We start from the raw sequence: 8,174 nt of genomic DNA, 5'->3' as shown, positions 1-8,174 counted from the left end.
TCATCCATTTTTCCTCCTCCCCAAACACTCAGCCCCACAAAGCTTACTTGAATTAGATGAATCCCTCACATTATTCAGGTTTGGATGTTCCAGTGCCTGATGGAGGAGCTTTTGCACACTCTTGGGCACGTCAGACCTGGGGCTGCTCCTCAGCTACTCCCATCAGGAGTCCCAGAGCCCAGCCAAGCCCTGCCCACCCAACCATTAAAAAAAAAAAAAAAAAGAATTACCCAGATCCTCAGCTGACTTAAAAGTAATGATAACTCCTGATAACCTTCTTTTTTTCCTTTACCTATCCAGGGTCCAAGTCTTCATCTTGCATTTGTCAAAGTTCTCCTGCATTCAGAGGACTGCAGAGTTGTGCTTTCCCCTTTCTTACACTTACACAACTCCTGCAGCTCACAAGATGTTTGTGAGACTCTTGTACCCAGTCCAGAGACACCAAGCAGAGCCCACAAGTGGGAACCTTTCATGGAGCTTCCAAAAGCAGATGAGGCTTTGGGTCAGACATGAATAACCCAGATTTTCTACACTTCCTTGTGGTTTCCTGCTCTTCATGTTGACTGCCTCCACTTTCAGGTCCCTTTTAGACATTCCTCTGTTCTATTTTGTCATTATCCTGTGCCCTTTATTCCCAGGTGAGGTTGTTTTACTGGAATATTCATCTCCCCTGGAAGGGGATGGGTGTATTTGAAGCTGCTGAGCACCAGATTCACTCTGGCTCCATCTCCCTGGAGTTTCCCAAGCTATGAGCAGGTCTGTATCTGAGATCGGTTTCCTCTAACAAAGCCGGTGCCTATCTAGGGATCTGCTTTCCTGCAACAAAAATATGCCCCAGGTGGGAAATTTGCCTCCTGAACTTAGTGTGACCTCCAAAAGCTGAAAGACTTTGGATTAGGAGCATTGAGCTTGACTGTGCTGAAAATCAATCCAACCCTGGAGCCTCGCTGCTGCCAAGAGTGCTGATGCATCTCTGTAAAAAAAAGTCCCAAGAAAAGTTATGTTTTCAGTAAACACACTAAAATACCAGTGCTGTCCCAGTCCAGCAGTCTCTCTCAGGCTAGAGGCCTCCAGGGAATGATCCCAGTTGTGGGCTGAGGTCCCACTGTCCTTCTCTCCATGGGCTGCAGACAGAGCTGGCAGCTCCTACTCCTAGGGATGCTGCTGCATGGGTGTTCTAATGCTTTGACTGCAGCCTTTTGTCCCCAGAAAACTCCCTAAAGGAAAAAAAGAGCTTGAAGGGTTAAAACAGCACTGCAAGTTTTACGAGTCCAGGCTGCAGATGTTGTAGGCAGGGAGATGAAAGCAAACCCTTCTGCCCGGTTGTGGAGGCTGTAAGCCCTGAACAGCCCCTCTGATGGAGGCAATTCCCTGCCTCCAGCCCCACTCCACGCTGTCTGCAGGCTGGAAGTGGTTCTGCTGGTGAGCCCACAAGCAGCACATCACTGCACGAGGCCTCTCCATCCCACTGCTCGCTCTTGATCAATTATTAAAACCAGAAAATTCTCCAACCATGAAATTCATCCCAGCTTCCCCCACGGCATGCTGGGCTGGAAGAACCAAACCGCAGGGCCTGAGCTTCCAGGGAAGGAGTAAATACCACTTCCAGCAGGGCATTTGGGGTGCTGGACCATCTCCAGTGGTTTGGATTTGTTTGTGCCAGTGTTCCCCTGTGGCTCCTGCAGCTGCCCCAGGTGAGCAAACCTGCCCACCCACTGCTCTGCAGGACCCCACCGCCCAGCTCCCAGCAGGAGGTTTGTTCCCCTTCTTTCACCTTCATCAGATCTGGTTTCCACTTCTGTTCACTGGACCTTTTTTACATCATCTTCATTTTCCAGTTTCCTCCTGTCAGCCTTGGCTTACCTTGCTGATGAGAGGCAAAACTTGTTTCCTGACCCATTTTCCAGTGGAGATTGGCTCTAAACTGAGGTAGCAAGTTTTGGTAGCTGTGGTGCTGGGGCCCAGTTATGTCCCTTCACTGGCTGAAGATTGTAGCCAGAGCTGTCCTGCTCCTTTCTTTGCAGCATGCCTTGTGCAAAACAGATATCTTCAGGGCTAGAGTGTGTTTTTTCCTATTTTAAGCATATTCATGCTGACATTCTCATCTGGGCAGCTGCAGGGAATAACAAGAGACCCCCCTCAGCTCTCACACATCAACTCCCTGGAGGTCTTTGGCGGTCCAGCTCCAAACCCAGAGTACGGATATGCCTCAGAATAACTTACATATTTGCTACAGGGCAGAGGATATAAATACATCCATGGTAATGCCAGTCCTATGTATCGCCTCGACAGCAAAATTAGTACTTAGTTCCTTGCAATATGTGGGATTTTTTCTCCCTTTTTCCCATGCGTGTTGTAACCCTGGTAACCGACAGCACCCGCACCGACGACGTCTGACTCGCGCTGCTTTGTTCCCGTCTGGTACAAAAAAAGGCTGCAAACACTTCACCACGCTGAAAGCTAATGAAACCACCCAGATTTGACTCTCAGAGCTGATCTAAAACCCCACGGACCTCAATCACCCTCCCTTCAGTCCTGACCCTGCATCCCATGCAAGGGATGGAGCTGAGAGCCTTGAACACCTGCCCACAGCATCGGGCACAGCCGAGCTCAGAGGGGCTCAGCACCTCTTGGCTGAAGGAGTGCAGAGTTTCCACAGCCTCCTGATGGTGCCTACAGACTGAGCTGCGTGTGGAGGGTGCAAAGGGACCTTTAAACCTCTTCCTTCCGCCCAAATATATCATATTGCAGATGGCACTGGGCATGCACAGGCTGGGGACAGGAACACCAATGTCCCTCTACACAGGGTGTTTTAACCACTGAAGTAGGTTTGTGCTCCTGCTCTGCATTGCTTTTCCTTGCTCACCAACCCAGTGAGCATCCCAAAAGCCCAGACACCAAAGCACAATGCTCTAGCCCAGACAAAGCACACCCTTGTTCCCACCACAGGGTCCCCTGAGGAGGATGAGTCACAGCACAACTCGAGCTGCCTCTGCTGCAGGACAGCTGCTCATTCAGGTCTTCTCCCTCCACCCAGCCTTTGTCGTTTTTGGAAGTGGGAACTGAATTCACTCTCAGATTTCCTACACATTTTCAGACTTGATAAACCTTGTCACCAGGCTCAGGAGACATTTAGTGACATAGAATCCTCAGGGTTGGAAAAGGCCTCCAAGGTCATCAAGTCCAGCCACTTGTACAGCTGACAGCCAGATGTAGCATGCAAGCACTGGAACCTCTTGGCTTTCAGAAACCAGAGTGTCTGAAAAATAACCCAAGAGGATGGTCAAATTCATCCCCAGGAGCACTTTGGCAGTTTATGGTGGTGGTGCAGTAGCATGACAAGAGGAAGCATCCTGGGCTTTTCCACTGAAGCTGATGACAGGGACCTTGTCTGGTAAACATTACACAGCAGCGACTTCCCCATTAACCACAGCAGCCACCAGAGCCTTGCAAGCATTTGGGGGTTTTATTAATTTCATCTTTAAGCCACACAAAAATTTGTACAATGAGTCGCTGGAGAGGCTGGGGGTGTTCCTCTGCCTCCTCTGTGCAAGGCTGAGCAGGGCTCCTGCCAAAGTCTGGTGACACAGTGAGGTCACGGGGGCCAGACTTCCCCAGCCATGAGCTGGCTGTTCAACCACAGTGGTTCAGAGCCAGTCCTGGCTTTGCTGTCCACCCCCCAGCACATCACCTCTCACTGCTGCTTGTTGCAAGGTCTACAAAAACGTCTGTCCCAGAAAAAGCCCATGTGAGTCCATGCTACTGCCCAGATAAATGGCATGGGAGTAGCTCCATCTCCACCTCTTGCTCTGAATATTTCTCACAACTGGCTGTCCCAGGCCATTTTAATATCCTCCTCCAAACCACCAGAGGTGTGCCCCCACCCTGGTATCCTCTTTCCAACATGTTCCCAATAAAACAAGTTGAATTATTACATGCATGCAGACAAAGCAAAAAAAATGATTGTATGGATGTGTTTAATTAATTCAATTTTTCTCCACTTTGCCTCCACGAGGCCTTTCAGACCAGGACATAGGTAGAGAGATAGATAGATAGAGATAGAGAGATAGAGAGATAGAGAGATAGAGAGATAGAGAGATAGAGAGATAGGAAATGGTAGTTCAGATGGGTACTTGTCTACATCTATCTATCTGAGGTAAAATCCACTGGGGCAACATTACACCGGTGAAAGCACAACCAGCACAAGGATTCATGGATTTGAACTGTCTGGAGCAGCCAGACCATAACCACCACCATGCCCTAAGGGCTGCATGGGCAGAAGGACCCATTTCCCTTGTGGGCTTGCAGATGCCCTGGGGAGGGTGCTGAGCATCTCCTGACACGGAGATTGTGGCTCTGCACCACCTGCAGATGGCTTTCCTATGTGGAAAACCATCATCTGAAGAACATGGAATCTTACCACCTTCCCTTGCAGTACCTCAGCTGCTGACACCTAGACCATATTTCACGTGTGATTTAGGATAAAAATTGAGTTGTTAGACCCTTCTTTATTGCACTCTTCAATTACTGTTCAGCAGCGCTGGGGGAAAAAAGGCTCTGCTCTGCTGCAATTTAACATGTTGCAGTGTATCAACAGAAGATTTAGCACTTGTGGTTCTGGAGCCATGGTCCAAAGCAAAAATACCGCTAACAAGAACAGACTGATTTCAGTCATCCCAAACTTACAGAGAAATTATTTTCTAAGAAGGAGAGGACGGAGACGTGTCCTGCCATCCGCTGGGAAATCTGGACCTCAGACTGTCTCAACCACCTCATGTCTGAGCCTCTTAAGCAGATGAGATTTCTCTAAGGTGATTTCCAAGGAGAGAAGAGTGGAATCCATAGATAAGCTGTACAGAGCACAGCGATAGGTGAGGTCCCAGGGCCACCACTGCTCTGCTGGAGGAAGTCCATGGAGCTGGGGTGTGCCTGAATTTAGGTGCTGGAGGCTTGAAGCAAGAAGGACATTATGCTGCTGTCCAGGAGTGACTTGTCAGCTGGACATCAGAGTCTTCCTTTTGGAAGGCTTTGTCCTTGTCCATAACTCCTTCACCTGTGTTTCTGCTCAGACCAGGTTTATACCAGGTCAGCACTTTGCTTCGTGTGGCTGCAGCTTTTCTGAGCCCTAAAGATGGAATTACAGCACTGGCAAACTCTCCACAAGGGGAAATTCTTCCTTGCTTAACCTCTGGTCTCTATTTTAACCTCCCACTCGCCCCACATCCACCAGCCCCAGAGCTGAATGAGTGAATGGGGACACATAGGAACTGGTGCTCGGCATCCTTCTGTCATATTCTTTTTTTTTTTTTTTTCCCTTGTTGAATGAGGCCTAAAATTAGCTCAGCAGGAGGTGAGGGCTGAAACATTTCAGCAAAAACTGTCATAGTATTGAAAAGCCATCGTTTTGCTGATTATTTCTCAGCTTTCTTACTGTGAACAGCATTGCCTGGCCTTTTATTTTGATAGATGAATGCAAGCAAAGACCTCATAGAATGAAGTGATCTGCCAGGCTTTTCAGGTCATTCTCCAGATGATTTAGTATTTGACCTGGAAAGGCATGCCCAGCTGAAGGTCCAGCCAGTCCAGTGTGTCACAGCCATGGTCGGGGGAGTCACACAGGGCAAGGTGTAAACTGGAGGCTGTGGAAGATATCCAGACCCTCACTGCACCCTGCAAATGACACAAGAGCTCACCAGCCCTGCACCCATCATGGGCACATCTCCACAGACAGACTCTGGCTTTGCTGGATCATTTTTCCTCTGCATTTTCAAAGAACAACAGAACAGTTTAAAGCTCATCCTGTCCCACCTCCTGCCATGGCAGGGACAGCTTCCAGTGTCCCAGGCTGCTGCAAGCCCTGTCCAGCCTGGCCTTGGACACTGCAGGGATCCAGGGGCAGCCCCAGCTGCTCTGGGCACCCTGTGCCAGGGCCTGCCCACCCTCCCAGCCAGCAATTCCTTCCCAATATCCCAGCTGGGCCTGCCCTCTGGCACTGGGAAGCCATTGCCTGGGTGCTGTCCCTGCAGGCCTTGTCCCCAGTCCCTGGGCAGCTCTCCTGGAGCCCCTTTAGGCCCTGCCAGGGGCTCTCAGCTCTCCCTGGAGCCTTCTCTTGTGCAGGGGAGCAGCCCCAGCTCTCCCAGCCTGGCTCCAGAGCAGAGGGGCTCCAGCCTTTGGAGGATATTTGTGACCTGGTGTCTTTTGGAAAGCTGCTCTCAGGAATTTGTTTAGGGGTACAATACTTTCATCCTTTGCTTTCAGCTTTCAGGATGAGCAATTTTCTGTAACCTAACAAGTGGAAGTCCTGGAAAACAGGAAGGTTAAATGACTTGTCACATCTCATGGACTAATGGGCAGGGACTAAAATCAGATCTTTGTTCAAGGGACAAAGCCATCTACTCTACAATTTGATTTCAGGGCCTTAACCACCAAGATTCACTATGCACCTCATGGAAGAAGGTGAAAACATATGAAATCACCTCTGCAATGCAGAGTTCTGTGGTTGTCCATGCGGCTCACTTGGTGCCATACCTCAGGTTCAAATGGATCATCTCATCCAGTAGTGAAGCAAATAGTCTTTATTTTTCAGTTACTACAGAGTAAAACCCACCCAGCTGTGGCTGCCCCATCCCTGGAAGTGATTGAGGCCAGGTTGGACAGGGCTTGGAGCAACGTGGGATAATGGAAGTTGTCCCTGCACATGGCAGAGGGTTGGAAGTAGTTTGAAGTCCCTTGCAAACCAAATCATCCCATGATTTTTCTGATTTCTGTGATTCTTAGACAGTTGGCTATAACCCCAGCATGACCCTATACCAGGTCATATACCCAGATTTGGAGTGATCTTTCCAACCCCAGGTCCCTGCTGCCCACAGAGGCCTGCTCACGCAGAGCAATGCCACAAAACTCAGGAGGAATCAGCAAAGCCTGATTTGGTGAGGCACTTGTCTGCTTCATCCTTCACCTGCCATGCCTTTGATGGTGGTCCTGGAGCTCCTGATGCATGTCATCACTGCTAGCTTGGCCCACTGCCCCACACAGGTGTCATGTCATTACTGGATAACTCACATCTGATGGCTCAGAATGGAAATGAGCCAAATTGTAGCATAGATGAGATTGTTTCTACTCCTGCCCTCCCAAGCCTTGGTGCACATCAAGTGAGACAGGATGAGTGCATCCATCCTGCCTCAGCTTTCCATGCTGATTCCCACCTGAAGGATGAGGAGAGAACCTGGAAACTGGGACTCGCCCATGATCAAAAGCCATTTTGGAGCTTTTCAAAATGTGTTCATGTGTTCAGTAGCATGGATCCAGCTGAAGGCGCAGTCCATTTGGAGACAACCAAATGCTGTGTGTCAGTAAATCCCTCTGGGAAGGGCACATCTGTGCTGAACAGAAGGCACAGCACCAAGCTGATGCTCACAGAGACTGACCTGCTGATATGCCCGCCCACCCCCTGGAGGACAGCAGAGGCTGGAGTCACATTCCTGGGGTGCACACGCTTCAGGAAGGTGGGAGCTCAAAAGCCCATCTGGACATTCTTCTTGGCCATGTTCTTCAGTCTCCAGGACTCTGGGGGTTTCCACTCAAGGTCCTGTTCCATGGAAAGCAGGAACAGTTTACAGGGACTTGCTCCTGGCACATGTGCAAGGACATGGAGCAGGGAATGCCCAGAGGCAGGCTGGGGGGGGGCAAAAGGAACAACCACTTTATTTCCAGAGGCATGGGAGATGGAAAGGGTAGGAAATAGTTGAGGAAAACCCGAAGGCTAATTTCCTCCTTGTCTTTTCCTCCTCACCTGCTGGCACAGGCGGCCACCTGTGTCCCAGCAGAGAGCACAGGCTTGGCCCGGTATTTGTAAGGCAGGGACAGGGTCAAACAGGAGCTGTGTGCCCCGCACCGGGGTTCTTTCAGGCTGAACTTAGGACAAAGGGGAACAACAAAAACAACCCAGCAGATTTTGGGCAGCCAGTCCCTCCAGCCTTGGGCTGATTAGGTGCATCTAAACTGGGAGGCCAAAAGCCATGGGCACCTAGCCTAAGGCTCAGGGTGATCCCACCCAGGTGTTTCCCACCCCAGAGAGGCCCCACTCAGGGCTGTGTTGAGTGCTCCCACCGCTGGCCCCATGCAGCACACACACAGAGCATCATCTCTCCAGTCTGCCTCATTCACACCACAAA

The sequence above is a fragment of the Parus major genome, chromosome Z, assembly GCF_001522545.3.
Source record: "Parus major isolate Abel chromosome Z, Parus_major1.1, whole genome shotgun sequence".
NCBI lineage: Eukaryota > Metazoa > Chordata > Aves > Passeriformes > Paridae > Parus > Parus major.
The sequence above is the reverse complement of the archived record's forward strand: the minus strand, read 5'-3'. Positions refer to the sequence as shown.